The sequence below is a fragment of the Bos javanicus genome, chromosome 16, assembly GCF_032452875.1.
Source record: "Bos javanicus breed banteng chromosome 16, ARS-OSU_banteng_1.0, whole genome shotgun sequence".
NCBI classification, from domain to species: Eukaryota; Metazoa; Chordata; class Mammalia; order Artiodactyla; family Bovidae; genus Bos; species Bos javanicus.
In genome coordinates this window covers 24,675,724-24,691,878 of record NC_083883.1, presented here as the reverse complement: position 1 = coordinate 24,691,878, position 16,155 = coordinate 24,675,724, and positions in this window count along the sequence as shown.

Sequence of the window (16,155 nt, the reverse complement as noted above, 5' to 3'; positions counted from 1 at the left end):
CTTCCCTGACATACTTACTCCTCCCCATACCACAGAGTTAATTAATCTCCCCCAGGCCCACTATCTCCGGGCTTTCCTGGTGGCTCAGATGGTAAAGAATCTGCCTACAATGCAGGAGACTTGGGCTTGATCCCTGGGTCAGGAAGATCCCCTGGAGAAGGGAATGGCAACCCACTCCAGTATTCTTGCCTGGAGAATCCCATGGACAGAGGAGCCTGGCAGCCTACAGTCCATGGGATCGCAATGAGTCAGACATGACCGAGTGTCACCCACTGTCTATACCTTGCCCAGTCTTCTACTGTTGGTCCGTTTGAGCTGTGTGTACCTGACTGGTCCCCCAACCAACTGTGAGCTGAGTCAAGGAGGGGAAAATGTCCTATTTAACTTTTCACCCAACGCCTAGCAGCAGTACCTAGAAATTAGTAGATACTCAATTTCCTAAATGACTTTTACTGAGTTGTCTCCTGTTGTAAATTTTCCAGAACTTCCACATTCTTCTGAGTTTCTTTTTTTTTTTTTATTTTGTTTTATTTTTAAACTTTACAATATTGTATTGGTTTTGCCAAACATCAAAATGAATCCGCCACAGATATACATGTATTACATGGAAATTGAAAAGATGTTACAGCAGAATGGTTCAAGTTTACAACCAGGGACTTCAGGGATACCCAAGAGTTCACACAGTATACAAAATATCTTCCTAAATAAATGTTACTGATTGCGTAGCAAAGAGACTGTTCTATCTCCTGTAGAGCAGTTGCTTAAAGCAGTGCTGCTAATTTTACTATTTTGTGATTTTACTGTAATCATTCATTTTTATCCATACAGAAGAGTTGCTGCTCACTGATATTTCAATAAAACAGTCTTTTAAATGAGTATCTTCATAAACCAAGGTGTACTAACAGTAAGTCTTAGGAGGAAGTACTTAAAGGTAGGCTGAAAAATTAAAAGTGGAATAACACAATGACAGAGTGCTGAAAGCAATAAAGCTGGCAAATCAACTCCAGGGAGGAGTCATCAGCGATCAGGTGGCTCTTTCTAAGCAAAAACAGCAGACTGAGCACCACAGCATCACTTGGCAGTGCAAACTGGAAGAGCGAAATGACTACTGGAGATGAGTGATGCAAGAGTCTTTAGCATCATCAAAAAAAAACAAAAAACAAAAAAAAAAACATGAAAATCGGCCTTAATAGCATCATCTTCAAGTCAAGGGACATTGGTTACGTATAGACTCATACAAGTGTGGATACACCCAAACTGTTGTACTTTTCAAACTGTAGTTTTGTAATGTCACATAGGAAGCTAAACAATCTTTCAAAGTCTTAAGGTAGCCACCCAAAAACAAGAGTTTGGTCATCTTTCACTTGGCCTTTACAACTACAAACTGACACATAATGTAATTCAACATCCATTTAAGCAACCTGTAATTTGATTAGCTGACTTCATGGATAGTACACTGGATGAACGGTTCCTTTAAATTCTTATACTTATTTTCTGAGTATAAAAATATCAGTTCTGTAGCTTCTTTCCATAAACTCTACTTAATTTACTCAATCCTTTCCAACTGTTTTTGCCATATTAAATGTTACATTACTTACACTTTGATGATTTTCTTTCCTTCCTACTTAAATATGGACACCACTTGTTATTTCGCTTTTCTTTCATTCATTCATTCATTAAAAAATACTGAGCCCCGCTAATGCCAGGCACTATATCAAGCTCTTCAGAAAGAGCAGTAGATAAAATACACAAAAGACCCCATCCACAGGAAGTTAACATCTGGCTAGGCACTTTCAGTGTCTACACAGTTCAAAAGCAGAGGCTTCCATAAACAAATAACATTTTCTGAAACTATGCATTGGTTGTTTTGCGCTTTTAACAAACATAAGCTCCCAGGTCTAATTTATTTTTTTAAGTAATGAATTTCAGTAGTTAGATCTTTTCTTCAATCCAAAGGTAATTGCTTTCTCTCTTAATACTTTGGCCTTTCTCCAGTAAGCTTTTGTATAAACGGCTTCAACTGGTTCCACGAGTAGCGTGGGTACTTTAAAATCATAATAAAGATGCCTTCATGACCAGGTGGCTTGTATTTGATCTACATTTTGTAATGTTATCCTTTATTATCTTGACACCAGCATGTTTACCACATTTCATCATTAGGGACTGCTTTATCTTCAATCACTGGTAGTTCGTTTTTTTCCTTTTTCTATTAGCCCCAGATAAAGTGTCAGTATTTTAGTTCAGCAAGAATCATATAATAGACAGGAATCTGCATTTATAACCATTTTAGCAGAATTTTTTTCAGATAAAGAAATGGTTTTGGAAATCTCCTGTCAGTCCTAAGAAATAAAGCCCCACTACTCATTTTAATGAAACATTCTATTTTCCTATGCAGTTCTTACAGTAATGATGATAAGGAGGCTCTGTGGGCGTTTTTTTCCAGCGCCTAGAATATGGGGATAACTCAACAGTGATTGGAGAAATGAATCATCAGTTTTATAACTTCTCTGAATTTAAACATATGTTTTCAGATCCTAGATTTCTTTCAGACAACCTTGGTATATTGCCACTCATACATGAAGGAACCAGTTTAGGTTTCCCTCAATCTTTTCAAACTATCTCTTCATAGTCACCCCTTAGGCCCTTCCATCGCTTAATAGGTCAGTTGCCAAGGATCCAGATGAAATTTTACCACTCTTTGCCAGTATCTTTCTTTTCTAGTTCTAAAACAAGTATCCGAATTCTTAAAGTTAGAAATGCCTCTTTTTAAAGGCATCACAGCCATGAAATATGCATCTTAGAAGACTACCATGGCTAGAATCCAAGTTTACTTTTATGTGAAAAAAATGTATTTCCTTTGTAATATTTTCAGTCATTCTTGCTGCCTTCTTATCTCATATTAAATCTTAATTCCACCTTAACACCATGCTACAAATCCATTGCACGTTTCTGAGTGTTTAATGTCTACTATCTGTGCTATACACGCTAAGAGGAGATATACCAAAGTCTGACACTGACATGTTAAAAATAATTTTTACATGAATATAGCAAGGCTTACGTAGCATAAGTAGAGTTGATAATTCCAAGTGGTCACTCTGAAGAAGTCTGTAGTGCTGTGATGTCACACATTAGGAACCCCTCTTTTGTAATTGCCTCTGGAGCCTGTGACACAAGCTATTGTGTATTCTCAGTGGTGGTAAGTCGTCGTCTTTCAATGGTTTATTTTAATGAAGAGTCATTCAGAACAAACTCCATGGCATAGTATGGGTGATTCAATTGGATAATCTCACATTTGATCAAACATTAGAAATGTAATGTTTGCAAAATATTTCTTGTAGTCTTCAAGCTGGATCATGTTTTAAAGAAGTGTTGAAAGCGTTGAAAGATAACAGCCTCTTTGGAATAAGTATAGAAGCTTTAAAAGTGACTATTTTAAGACGTGTTCTCATTGTTTTATCATTGTTTTCAGAATCACTTCTGCTTGTGGTTAAGTGGCTCATAAAGTTAAGGAACATGAACACTTGATAGAATGACGTGAGAAGTTGAATAACAAATACAGTGTTAATTGCTAAGTGCCCAATGGGTACGAGAGGCAGTGTTTACAGATGGCCAAGAAACATATGAAAAGGTACTCAGCACCACTAACCATCAGAGAAATGCACATCAAAATCACAAGATATCACCTCACACCTGTTAGGATGATCAAAATTATCAAAAGACAAGAAATTATCAAAAGACAAGAAATCACAAGTGCTGGTGAGGATATGGAGAAGAGGAAACCCTGTGCACTGTTGGTGAAAATGTAAATTTGGTGACTATTATGGAAAACAGTATGGAGATACCCCATAAAATCAAAAACAGAACTACTGCATGATCCAGCAATTTCACTTCTGTATGTATATCAGGAGAAAGTGAAAACACTAATTGACATATATATATATATATATATATATATATGTGTGTGTGTGTATATATATATAATACACTGAAGTGAAGTGAATTTGCTCAGTCGTGTCCGACTCTGCGACCCTGTGGACTGTAGCTTACCAGGCTCCTCAGTCTATGGAATTTTCCAGGCAAGAGTACTAGAGTGGGTTGCCATTTCCTTCTCCAGGAGATCTTCCCAACCCAGGGATCGAACCCAGGTGTCCCGCATTGCAGGCAGATGATTTACCGTCTGAGCCACCAGGGAAGCCAATATAATACACCGCTGCTGCTACTGCTGTTGCTAAGTCGCTTCAGTCGTGTCCGACTCTGTGCGACCCCATAGACGGTAGACCACCAGGCTCCCCTGTCCTTGGGATTCTCCAGGCAAGAACACTGGAATGGGTTGCCATTTCCTTCTCCAATGCATGAAAGTGAGAAGTGAAAGTGAAGTCGCTCAGTAGTGTTAGACTCCTAGCGACCCCATGGACTGCAGCCCACCAGGCTCCTCTGTCCATGGGATTTTCCAGGCAAGAGTACTGGAGTGGGGTGCCATTGCCTTCTCCGAATATAATACACTACCATGTGTAAAATAGATAGATTATGGAAGCTGCTATAAAGCACAGGAAGCTCAGCTTAGTGCTCTGTGATGACCTAGAGGGGTGGGGTGGGTTGGGAGGGAGGTCCAAAAGAGAAGGGATATATGTATACATATAGCTGATTTACTTAATTGTATAGCAGAAACTAATACAACATTGTAAAGCAATTATATTCGAATAAAAATTATATGTACCCCCATATTTATTGCAGCAGTATTTACAATAGCCAAAACATGAAAACAATCTAAGTGTCCACCAATGGATGAATGGATAAAGAAACTGTGGGAATATATATATATAATGCAATATTATCTAGCCATTAAAAAGAATGGAAACTTGCCATTTGCAATAACATGAACGGACCTTGAGGGCATTATGTTACGTGAAAAAAGTCAGACAGAGAAAGACAAATACCATATGATCTCACTTACATGTGAAATCTTAAAAAAGAAAAAACTTCACATACACAGAGAACAGATTGATTGTTGCCAGAGGCGAGGGGTGACAGAGGGCAAAGTAGATAAAAGTGGTCAAAAGTTACAAACTCCCAGCTAAAACTAAATAAGTCATGGGAAAGTAAGTACAGCATGGTGACTGTAGTCAATAACACTACATTAATAATATGATAATCACATATATCCTAGTTACTAAGAGAGTAGATCTTAAAAATTTTTTGTAACTCTGTAAAGTGATAGATGTTAATGAGATTTATTGTGGTTATCATTTCCCAATGTATACAAATATCGTATTATTATGGTATATACCTGAAACTAATATTATATGTCAACTATATCTCAATAAAAATAGAATAAGCCAATGTTTTTGTGTATTTTCTAAACTTGTTTCTTTGCGTTATCTCATGTAATCCACACTGAAAGTCTGATAAGCAGACAAAAATTCTTAGTTTATTCCCCAAAGGAGAAACCAAGTCTCCAAAGGTGAAATGACTGCCTGGTAGCACACATTTCACAACAAACATCTGAAAACCTGGATCCTCCAGCCCCAAATCAAGGCCTCTTTTCATTCATTTCTGAGTCTCTTGCTTGTATACCCAGGCATCTTCCTGAGGATTGCTGACTCCCACACCCATCTCCCTCATTTCCCTTCCATTATACTCACCCTAAAAACCACTGTTAGCCTTCTGAAAATGAGAACATCAGTGCAGCTGAGACATGGAGGTGAGTGTTAGGGACAGGAATATATGTGAATCCTGAGTTTACCTTCTTACACATAAAGTAAAAGCAAGTCTGGCCCTACAGGCAGGATCCAGGCCAAAACTATATTATGTAGCTTCTTTGATGTTCTTATATGGACATCAGATTAGAATGAAAACCAAGAGCAAACAAGAATTAGGAAAGAAGTAATGAAAAGATGTAACTTACAGCCTGGAGAGTATGTGTGTGTGTATAAGGGGGTGTGATTATGGAAAGGACAGTTCAGTTCGGTTCAGTCTCTCAATCATGTCCAGCTCTTTGCGACCCCATGGACTGCAGCACATATATCCTAGTTACAGGCTTCACTGTCCATCACCAACTCCCAGAACCTCCTCAAACTCATCTCCATCGAGTCGGCGATGCCATCCAATCATCTCATCTTCTGTTGTCCCCTTCTCCTCCTGCCTTCAATCTTTTTCAGCATCAGGGTCTTTTCTAATGAGTCAGCTCTTCACATCAGATGGCCAAAGTATTGGAGTTTCAGCTTCAGCATCAGTCCTTCCAATAAATATTCAGGAGTAATTTCCATTGGTCTTCCAATGTGGCTCAGTTGGTAAAGAATCCACCTGCACTCAGGATACCTGGGTTTGATCCCTGGGTTGGGAAGATCCCTTGGAGAAGGGAAAGGCTACCCAATTCAGTATTCTGGCCCGGAGAATTCCATGGACTGTATAGGCCAAGGGATCACAAAGAGTCAAACACAACTGAGTGACTTTCACTCACTCCTTCAGGATTGGCTATTTTTATCTCCTTGCAGTCCAAGGGACTCTCAAGAGTCTTCTCCAACACCACAGTTCAAAAGCATCAATTCTTCGTCATTCAGCTTTCTATATAGTCCAACTCTCACATCCATACATGACCACTGGAAAAACCATAGCCTTGACTAGACAGACTTTTGTCAGCAAAGTAATATCTCTGCTTTGTAATATGCTGTCTAGGTTGGTCATAGCTTTTCTTCCAAGGAGCATGCATCTTTTAATTTCATGGCTGCAGTCACCATCTGCAGTGATTTTGGAGTCCAAGAAAATAAAGTCTGTCATTCTTTCCTCATCTATTTGCCATGAAGTGATGGGATGGGAGGCCATGATCTTAGTTTTTTAATGTTGAATTTTAAGCCTATGTGTAGAGATGGAGAAAGAGGAGTTGCCTGGGCGAGGGTTGTGAGAGAGCTTGTGGACTAATTACATAGTTAAAGGCATTAGATTTTTTTTAAATTTTATTTTATCTCAGAGTATACTTGATTTACAATATTGTGTTAGTTTCAGGTGTACAGTAAAGTGATTCAGTTATACGAACCCAAGTGTTCTGCATTGCACGCAGATTCTTTACTGTCTGAACCACCAGGGAAGCTGTATACATATACATATAACCATTCTTTTTCAGATTCTTTTCCCATAGGTTATTACAGAATATCAAGTAGAGTTCCCTGTGCTATACAGTAGGTCTTTGTTGATTATCTTGTTGATTTATCTATTTTATACATAGTAGTCTATATACAGTAGTATGTGCTGTGCTGTGCTTAGTCACTCAGTCATGTCTAACTCTGCAACCCCATGGGTTGTAGCCTGCCAGGCTCCTCTGTCCATGGGGATTCTCCAGGAAAGAATACTGGAATGTGTTGCCGTGTCCTCCTCCAGGGGATTTTCCCAACCTAGGAATCAAACCAGGTCTCCTGCATTGCAGGTGGATTCTTTACCAGCTGAGCTACCAGGGAAACCCAGCGGTGTGTATATGTTAATCCCAAACTCCTAATTTATCCTCCCCCACCATCTTTCTGCTTTGGTAACTGTAAGTTTATTTTCAAAGCCTGTGAGATCTTTACTGTCAGTGGGAGTAGGCAACTATCAAGTGTAAATAACTCCAAGTGTATTCAATTGGTACACACTTATGAAAAGACAGGCTCCCACAGGGCAAAGGTTGTGGATATGAACTCCTGTCTAGCAGTTACAGTAGGTGGATGTTTGAGAAAATGTCTGGAACTGGTACAATGAAGAAAGGGCAGGCAGGGTGGGCTGACTCTCAGAAGACTGAGGAAACTTTCAGTCCTCTTTGTCAATTGAACTAAAAGATATAAATTGCCAGAAGTACGAATAACAATAACTTTCATGTAGACTGGGCTGGCTTTGCGGGCACACAACCCTGCAGTCACACAGGGCCCTACTCATGAGGACCTGGGCTTGAACCTGAGCTTAAGTTAATCCTTTGCTCCCACCACCTTGAAATTCTGAATAATTTTTAAATGAGGGACTTGCCCTGAGCCCACAATTCATGCAGCCAGTCCTTCTTGCCAAATTATTTTGAGGATTAAACAAATTAATACATGTAAGATACATTAAATAGTTCTAAACACCATAACTGCCTCTCAGTAATGTTATTTATTGTTTCTTCTTTCTCTTCTTTTAATTGAATGACTCTTTAAATTCTATAGTGCTTTACATTATTATCATTATTATTATTATTAATTACTATTATTAGCTATGCTCCTGGAATACGGGAAAACCAGGCAATGACCTCAGTCCAGCAAGTGTCACTAAATTCATAACCACCTTCCTCAAAGGATAAGCCATAAATGGAAGACTGGGTGTGTCCTAATGCCAGTGTCAGACTAAATGACCATCTATCCAGCCCAGGAAAGTAAATGTGGGCCATTTCTAGTAAGCAAACCACAACAGCAACAAAACAACCAGCCATCAGGAAGTGAGAGCTCCCATCGTGTGCCTTGTATACTAGAATCTGCAGAAATAGAAGGCTTCTATTATTTAACAACCTACTGAACACCCGGCAGTTTCCATTTATTGTTTTGTTTAATCTCCACAGGAGATTTGTCCAGATTTGCGACTTGTCCAGAGTCATGCACGCCATTACAGAATATGTCAGACTCCACTGTGCCCAGATGCCAGCAGAAGGAATTGTCCCTACTTTCAAGGAGCTCATACTTGAGTCAGTTAGACCAAGACCCCTACTCTCATCTCCACTCACCCAGATCTACCACCAGGATCTGAACACACACACACGCCACAAAATGAAAAGCAATTATAAAGGAAAATAACTGCATAGGAAGATAGTATGCAAGGCACCTGTTAGGGCCATGAGGAAACAGCTAAGTGGGTCAGAGTTACATGGGGCTTATTAAAAATGTCTTTCTGGGGAGCAGAGCTTTAAGCTGCATTTTAAAAGACAAAAAGACCAATATACGAGAAGAGGTGTGAATCAGGCATTCTGTGAAGAGCAAGTGATGGGCAGCAGCACGGAGACAAGAATGAGCATGCTGGGGACAGGAGATGACAAGCAGATTTGTTGGACAGCCACAGAGTTTTCAGCAGTCCGGAAAAATCATTCATGTGCAAAAATATTTAAGGACTCAACTCTGTGCGCTTATACGTGAAAGTCAGTCTTTCCCTGAATAGAACCACGAGCTTCTACTGAGCCAGCTTTAAAATAATGCTGGGAACCGTCGCTTGCTCTTTTTAATTCCTTAACAGTTTTGTCCCAGGGGGACCGTTCAATCCTCCTTGTCTTTGGGCTGCTCTGAATTCTAACAGAACTCACTCCCTTGGGTCTATTAGACCCAAAAATAGAAAAATCACAAAACTCTCTCTTTCCCTGAGTAAATACAATTTCAATTTAAAATTGAAATGTATTATTGTGTGTTTTCTGACATTCTTTCCCCAAATAAGACCACAACTATTTGTACTGCAAGACTATTTTGCAGTTCGACATGTGGAAACTCATTTCACTAAGATAGCTTCATGCATTACTGAAGAAATGTTTGCTTTGCTCTGCTGCCTGTTATTTTTATAGACCATTTCTTCGTGATAGCAAGAACTTTAAATGATAAACAATACATGAACACTGTCCTGACTCCCCAGAATCTCCTCTGGGGAAAAAGCAGGGTCTGGATGTTAAGCCATACCAGATGGATGGAATGATCAGAACTCTCGGTCTGATTTCTGGTTTCAGTGTGCCACACTGAATGTATGATCCTGTTCAGTTACACAGATAATGTAACTGTGTAGCTGTTTGTTCCCTGGGTCTCAGTTTTGCTACCTATTAAATGGAGAGAGCCATTTCCACTTCATAATAAATGCTTCTAAAATATGTTCAAAGCCCTAGTGAGGTACAATAGAAAAATCACACACACACACCCAAACATGCACACATAGGCTTTAAAGTACTGACTCCCTTCTATTTATGGTAAAAATTCAAAATCTCCATGACGTCATGTTCCCAGAATAGAGCACTCCTCATCCACCTCAGCCTCTCAGAAGACGACCAAAGTGCCACTGGAAATCATACTCACGGAGACGAGGCCCGGTTCTGAGGGAGGTGTTCACTGCTCTGGTCTTTGCATCACTCTCCTAGGCTTCTGAACTCATGTCTTATTGCTCTAGAACAGTGCTTTTCAAACGAATTACACTCAAGAGCCAGGTTTCCCTCTCCCCCCGTTGTAGCCACGTGTTCTGGAAAACAAACTCACTCAGAAGGACGATGCGGATAGTGGAGTGCAGTTTATTACACCGGCGGGCCCAAAGCAGAGTCTCCTCTTGGCAAAGGACCCCGACCAGTTTTTGTGAAAACCTTATATACCCTAAGTGTAAGTGCCCAAACCCACCTCCCCCAATTCCCTGAAACTAGTCTGAACTAAGGAAAAAGAAAGATACAATCAAAGTTAACCCGTGATTCATAGGCCTTAAGCCTAGGAAGTTAACAGTGGACAATTATCAATAGGCCTGTGGTCACACCCCAATAAACTTAATAGAATGTATGATTCTATTCGGTTACACAGATAACTAGGGTATTTTTTTAGGCAACGGAGAGCCCTGGGGTTCTTCCTTCCAGGGGCCTGGTTTTCCAGTTGGTATGTCATTTCCATAGATACTGGGCACAGTCCGGCCCAAGATGGAATCCTGCTTTCAAGATAGGACCTGTTCTGTTTCCTCCTTCACCCCAATTTCAAATCTGTCCCAGCTGACACTTTTGTAAAAATACATGTTATTCATAGAAATACTAATATTTAAAATTAGACACACACAATAAAAGGTTAAATATTATTAGACCCCACAGACATAAAATCACTGTAAAATTCTAGATGTTTCTAAGCATTCTCAACATGTACTTAGCGTGTTGCTGAGAGACGATGAACACTTCTGGATGTGGCACTGGTGAAGGGAACGACTGTGTTTTGAGGAGCACTGCTCTAAAGCACCCTCCTGAGAACTCAAATATTGCCTGCCATATCAGTAAATAAAGAGTGTTGTGGCCATCAAGCCATCACATTGCAGCTGGCCCTCTGCCCTGAGGGAACTCAGGATGGAAGCAGGATTTACCCCCCACCTGGCAGTCAGCCATGGCAGCCACCTCCCAACAGTGTACCCAGAGGAGAATCAGGATGAGAAAACACAGGATCCCGGCTGCTCCATAGCTGAGCATAGCTCATAGCTCATAGCATAGCTCATAGCATAGCTCATATGCTCCATAGCATATCAAACGTATGATTTCAGTGAGTCCAGACTTTGTGTCTTCCATTATGTAGAAAAGTGCTGAATTCTTTTAACTTGAATTACCAGGTTTTATTAACAGTAATCCTTTGATGCACTGACTACCTGGTCTTTCACTGCAGAAACTTCTATATATCCTAACATCCCTCCTTGCCTCTTCAGGATAGCTTTCTCAGCATTATCTGAGATGCTGTGTCCTGGGCTTGAAGTCCTCAGAAAGTGCACCATATAGAACATAACTCTCAACTTTAGGTTGTGCTTTTTTTTTCAGTTGGCATTCCCAAACTCTCTTTCCTCTCCTCTCTCCTGTGCCCTCCCAGAAACTCTTCTTAACACTGAAGCATGACTATGCACAGAGGAGTTTTCAGTTAGTACTGGGAGGTAGAGCATCTTCTCAGCTTTTGTCTCCATTTCAAGTGCAGAGATACATCTGAGTCATTCCTTAATTAAACAGCTATTACCGAGCTCAAGCTCACTCTGCTTGCTGCACGAGAGGCCAATAAATCCGAGGGACAAAGTGTTGAGGCAAGGAATATAACATTATTCATAAAGCCAGCTGACTGAGACTAATGTCTCAAATTAACTCTCTTCCCAGGATCTGGATGCCAGGTTCTTTTATGGATCAGAGATGTGGGGAGGTGAGAAAACAAAGTAAAAACTCATTTAATCTTGCAAGTATCTCCTAGAATGGCAAGCATCATGCAAGGAATGTGTTAATTTCTTCCTTCTTGCCATCTACAGCAGAACAGGGTTCTGAACAAAGGCACTTTAGCTTAACAGTCAGGCAGAGGGGCTGGATTCTCAGAGGCAGGCCTTTATGTGTGATTATAATAACAAAAGTGGACAAAGAAAAAGATCAAGCATGGAAGAGTAAAAATTGACTCTTCCTTATTACACAGCCTTCTTGGAAAGAAAGCTAAATATTCTAGGCTTGCCCAAACAACTCCAAAGTCACATGCCATTTCTGGGCTACCTTGGGGATTCCTGAGACATGCCATGAAGGTGCTTAGTCACAGTCTAAAGCTAGATCTTTCACGTCCTAATTCCTGACCCAGAGTCAGAGGGGCCCAAGAGAGTCAGGCTCTGAAGAAGTCCTCCTCCTTCCTACGCTTTGTATTAATGACCTCTGCCACCTTTGGTGGGCTTCCCTAGTGGCTCAGACGGTACAGTGTCTGCCTACAGTGTGGGAGACCTGGGTTCGATCCCTGGGGCAGGAAGATCCTCTGGAGAAGGAAATGGCAACCCACTCCAGTACTCTTGCCTGGAAAATCCCATGGATGGAGGAGCGTAGTAAGCTACAGTCCATGGGGTCGCAAAGAGTCGGACACGACTGAGCGACTTCACTTTACTTTCACTTTCCTCATAGCTCAGTTGTTACAAAATCCACCTGCAATGCAGCAGACCCTGGTTTGATTCCTGGGTTGGGAAGATCCACTGGAGAAGGGATAGACTACCCACTTCAGTATTCTTGGGCTTCCCTTGTGGCTCAGCTGGAAAAGAATGCGCCTGCAATGCGGGAGACCTAGGTTTGATCCCTGGGTTGGGAAGACCACCTGGAGAAGGGAACAGCTACCCACTCCAGTATTCTGGCCTTTGGTAATTACCTCTTCTCCAAAAAAAAAAAAAAAAAGATTTTTCCCATCAGCCATTCTTATCCTCTGGCAGCATTTTTCTCTAATGACCACATTCCTGTGATATCAGATAATCATAAAAAAAAAGAACTGCCAATGGGTATCAGTCTTTATGACTGTAAGATGAAAAGACCAAGCCCACCCCACCATGACATCATGACAGGAGGTTGCCCACTCTTTACTCTTGCTTCTGATAGAGTTGCAATTAAATGAACGGTTGTTTATCTAGAGTTCTGAGACAGAGGAAGATCCAAAAACTCCCTGAAAAGATATGAGAAAGTATGTGTGCTTGTGACTTTTTCTATAAGATGAAGCCTTCGTGTTAATCAGATTACAAGAGTTGCATTTAAAAAAGTTAAAACCTCTAACTTAAGCAATCGTAAATGATTTTCTACAGTATTAACCTCAAGCCTTATATAATATTTCCTCTCCATCTAGACACCGTATTTTCCAAAGTACAAGTTGTGATCTGTACTATGAATCACTATGGACATTAAAAAATGAATTAAAATGAATGAAATAATCACCAGTCATAATCATCACCAGCCTCACATGTATTCAGGGTCTGTACTATTTCATGACACTTTTATCATGTATGTGTATGAGATCTTGTAAAATATATTTCTTACACAGTAGGGCCAACATGGGTTGAAAGTTGCAGATGTAGAGATTTAGTCCTCAGACTTGCATATATATAAGAATCATCTGGGCAGTGACTTAAAATGCATATTCCCAGACCCTTTCCACACAAGACCTGCTTACTAGAAATCTGCTGGTGGGCAAGCACCTCAGGTGACCTTAATAGAGGTAGATTATGAGCTTACGGTAACTATTACAATGCTGATAAGAGTTGATTGGAAATTCCTTAGGGTGATTTGTTCTATAGTTAGGTGGTTTGAAAGAAGAACCATAGTGTATATGCTGCTGCTGCTGCTGCTAAGTCGCTTCAGTCATGTCCGACTCTGTGTGACCCCATAGACAGCAGCCCACTAGGCTGCCCTGTCCCTGGGATTCTCCAGGCAAGAGCACTGGAGTGGGTTGCCATTTCCTTCTCCAATGCATGAAAGTGAAAAGTGAAAGTGAAGTCGCTCAGTAGTGTCCGACTCCTAGCGACCCCATGGACTGCAGCCTACCAGGCTCCTCTGTCCATGGGATTTTCCAGGCAAGAGTACTGGAGTGGGGTGCCATTGTATTGGGTTGCAAAAAGTTCGTTTGAGTTTTTCCATAAGATAGTATGGAAAACCTGAACGAACTTTTTGGCCAGCCCAACAGAACCACAGGCTCATTTCTGTGTCTTAGACGTGTCTTAGACATGGGGGAGGAGGGATCACAGATGGTCCTTTCAGCCGCAGCACCTGGGAGTGTGAGGGGAAAGCAACCTCTTGCCCCCTTGTCTCCAGGAACTTCGCAGCAGCAAGATGAAAGCCCATCCCCTTGATCTGTCAGTACAAGTTCAGTAAAGCACTTGCAAGATCTAATTCTCAGAACTTCATGTGAAGTAGAAATCAAGTATGGTTAACATAGGTTTAGAGATGAAGAAATAACATGTAGAAAAACTCACTCGTAACCTCTGGGCCACTTATCTACATGCTTCCATCATTATCTCTCTGCTCCTGATTCCCCAAATGACACTCCCACCAAGGTCATTCATTTCTGACCTAGCTCCAAGGAAATTTAAGTATATTTCTACTTAAAAGCCTTAATCTCAAATGGGCTTGAAACCAAAGTTTGCGTCTTTGTTCCTCAGCATGGCTTCTCTTTCAGACTTTGCATTTTGTTTCAGTACCCCATCCCAAGACCTCAGGTTTCTCTCCAGCTTATTCCTACATACACCTTTCACACATAATACACATTGTTTGTATTATAATTATGCATAGGCTCCTCTATTGACCCTACTGAATTCAAGTTTCTAGAGGGCAGGAACTGTGATTTATTCTTTTATAAATGCCCTATCAGCATAAGTCCATCCTCCATTTCCATAGAGATAGAGGGTGGAGGGCACACACAGTAAGCCCTGCCTTGAGCATTTCCACCTCCTCTTCCTTGCTGCTTGTTCAGGTTGCCAAGTAAGGCTCTGGTTACCCCACTGACTGCAACAACTAAATGCTGCTTAATTCTTGAGACTTAATCCAAATGTCACCATTTGCAATTCTTGTATTTCCATTAAGAAATATTTGCCTGGAGGGAAGATAAACTAGGAATTTGGGGTTAATATATACATACACTACTATAGAAAATAGATAAACAATAAGGATCTACTGTACAACACAGGGAACTATATTCAATATCTTTTCCTAACTTATAATGGAAAAGAACCCCCAAAAAGAATAGATATATATAGATAACTGAATCACTTTGCTGTACACTTGAAGCTAACACAGCATCATAAATTAACTATTCATCAATCTTTTTTTAAAAAGAATAGGCTGAATGACAGAGGAAAAAAGAAATATTTTCCTGGGATGGAGTTGAGATGTGTAGGACTTCTACTTACGTCATTGGATAACAAAGTAACACAATTTGAAAGTACTTAAAATTTAAGCAGGGCTTCCCTAATAGCTAAGTTGGTAAAGAATCTGCCTGCAATGCAGGAGACCCCAGTTTGATTCCTATGTTGGGAAGATCCACTGGAGAAGGAATAGGCTACCCACTCCAGTATTCTGGCCTGGAGAATTTCTTGCATGACTTTGCAGGATGTCTTGATACCTAGCAACTACTCTGATATATCAATCCGTCCACAGACTGAAGAATAGTATGTCAATCAATCACATGTTAGGTCAGGCTCTGGCACACTATTTCAAGGCGTAATTTTTCAAGATCTTAAAATCAAGTTGAGAGAATTGTCTATGAAATTAGAAACATATTGGAGGGTCCTGACATTGTATAACTGGCTATAAATTTCAGAGATAGTTACACAGTTATAAGATTAATATGTGCACGAATGACTGAAGGAAGGCTGCTTGTAGGTGGGCCTGGGATTGAATTCTGAAGGATGAAAAGAGTTTACAAAGATAGAAGGGGGAAATCACAAAGTAGAGGGCTTCCCAGGTGTCTCAGTGGTAAAGAATCTGCCTGCCAATGCAGGAGACACAAGTTCAATCTCTGGGTTGGGAAGATCTCCTGGAGGAAGAAATGGCAACCCACTCCAGAATTCTTGCCTGGAAAATCCCATGGACAGAGGAACATGGTGGACTACAGTCCATGGCGTAGCAAAGAGTTGGACATAACTGAGTGACAGAGAAAGCACACAAAAGGCATAAACAAGGTAAGCTTGAGTCCAGCACGTATG